Source organism: Echinops telfairi, unplaced genomic scaffold (genome assembly GCF_000313985.2).
Source record: "Echinops telfairi isolate 266 unplaced genomic scaffold, ASM31398v2 ScPeMD7_11;HRSCAF=52, whole genome shotgun sequence".
Taxonomy (NCBI): domain Eukaryota; kingdom Metazoa; phylum Chordata; class Mammalia; order Afrosoricida; family Tenrecidae; genus Echinops; species Echinops telfairi.
The window spans coordinates 10,221,318-10,223,620 of record NW_022103908.1 but is presented as its reverse complement, the minus strand read 5'-3'; the positions used below and the strand labels follow the sequence as shown (position 1 = coordinate 10,223,620).

Here is a 2,303-nt window from a genome sequence, read left to right as displayed (position 1 = left end):
ATGTGGAGGGGCATGGGCCATTAGTCAGAATTTTTTTCATCTCTTGAATTCTTTATTGAAAATATTTTAAATGTCAAGTTTCTAGACGGAGACCCTGCTCCTTCCCTTTAATTTTTAAATTCCCAGTAGGCAATTTGGGAATTATATTTGAGTAACTCTAGGTGCTGGGAAAGAATAAAGTTCTGAGGGAAAAGATAATGTGTACATTCCATCAGACCACTATTCATTTGACATCTTCTACATATATGTATTTTAGAATTTGAAAAAAAATCAACATAGACTTCTCCCCCGGACTCCTTGGTAGTCTGTCAGCGGGAGGCTCCTGTCGCCGTCCTTTCTTCGCCTCTCGCCCCACGAAGCCCATACGAGCCCCAACATGCGTGAGTGCATCTCTATCCACGTCGGCCAGGCCGGTGTCCAGATCGGCAATGCCTGCTGGGAGCTCTACTGTCTGGAACACGACATCCAGCCCGATGGCCAGATGCCCAGTGACAAGACCATTGGGGGAGGGGATGACTCCTTCAACACCTTCTTCAGTGAGACGGGCGCTGGCAAGCATGTGCCCAGGGCAGTGTTTGTAGACCTGGAGCCCACAGTCATTGATGAAGTTCGTACTGGCACCTACCGCCAGCTCTTCCACCCTGAGCAGCTCATCACGGGCAAGGAGGATGCTGCCAACAATTATGCCCGTGGGCACTACACCATCTGCAAGGAGATCATTGACCTCGTCCTGGACAGAATCCGCAAGCTGGCTGACCAGTGCACGGGTCTCCAGGGCTTCTTGGTTTTCCACAGCTTCGGTAGGGGCACCGGTTCCGGGTTCACATCCCTGCTGATGGAACGCCTCTCAGTTGATTATGGCAAGAAGTCCAAGCTGGAGTTCTCCATATACCCTGACCCCAGGTGTCCACAGCTGTAGTTGAGCCCCACAACTCCATCCTCACCACCCACACCACCCTGGAGCACTCTGGAGCACTCTGATTGTGCCTTCATGGTAGACATGGTAGACAATGAGGCCATCTACGACATCTGTCGTAGGAACCTTGATTTCGAGCGCCCAACCTACACCAACCTTAACCGCCTGATTAGCCAGATCATGTCCTCCATCACTGCCTCCCTCAGACTTGATGGTGCCCTGAATGTAGATCTGATAGCATTCCAGACCAACTTGGTGCCCTACCCCCGCATCCACTTCCTTCTGGTCACATACGCCCCTGTCATCTCTGCTGAGAAAGCTTACCATGAACAGCTTACTGTAGCAGAGATCACCAATGCTTGCTTTGAGCCAGCTAACCAGATGGTGAAATGTGACCCCAGCCATGGAAAATACATGGCCTGCTGCCTGTTGTACCGTGGTGACGTGGTTCCCAAAGATGTCAATGCTGCCATTGCCACCATCAAGACCAAGCGCAGCATCCAGTTTGTGGATTGGTGTCCCACTGGCTTCAAGGTTGGCATTAATTACCAGCCTCCCACTGTGGTCCCTGGCGGAGACCTGGCCAAGGTGCAGCGAGCTGTGTGCATGCTGAGCCACACCACAGCCGTTGCTGAGGCCTGGGCTCGCCTGGACCACAAGTTTGACCTGATATACGCCAAGTGTGCCTTTGTCCACTGCTACATGGGTGAGGGGATGGAGGAAGGAGAGTTCTTTGAGGCCCGGGAGGACATGGCTGCTCTGGAGAAGGACTATGAGGAGGTGGGAGCAGATAGTGCAGATGGAGAGGATGAGGGTGAAGAGTATTAACCTGTCGCGTTGTACACTCTGTTGTCTTGGGACTTTTATATCTGTTTTCTGTAAAACTGTCCTATGACCCCTAGCTGTCAATAAAAGTGTTTTCTTTTTAAATGAAAAAAAAATCAACATAAACATCTAATGAAAGAGTGTATATATGGGTAAATTTAAATGAACATTAAATATGGTAAGGTAAATCAGATAATATGTAGGTTCTCCAAATGAAACTCAATGCCACTGAGAGGAATCTGACTTACAGCAGAGGGGCCCCAGTAGGTTTCTGAAGCTGTAAATCTTCATAGGAGTAGATAGCCTCAACTTTCTCTCATAGAGTGGCTGGCGGTTTCAAACTGCTGCCCTTGTGGTTTAGCTGCCCAACTCTGAGCCCACTACACAACCAGGGCTTCAAATATATAAGTTGGGAGGAGATAAATAGAGGTAATGAAAGGTAAATTTTTTCTTTCTTTTTTTTAATCATTTTATTAGCAGCTCATACAACTCTTATCACAATCCATACATACATCAATTGTGTAAAGCACATTTGTACATCCATTGCCATCATTCTCAAAAC

At 48.3% G+C, this 2,303-nt stretch overlaps 1 pseudogene; it reads left to right on the top strand.

Moving 5' to 3' along the window:
• Positions 1 to 371: 371 nt before the first annotated feature.
• On the top strand, positions 372 to 1,846 carry LOC101656620 (annotated as a pseudogene).
• Positions 1,847 to 2,303: the final 457 nt, after the last annotated feature.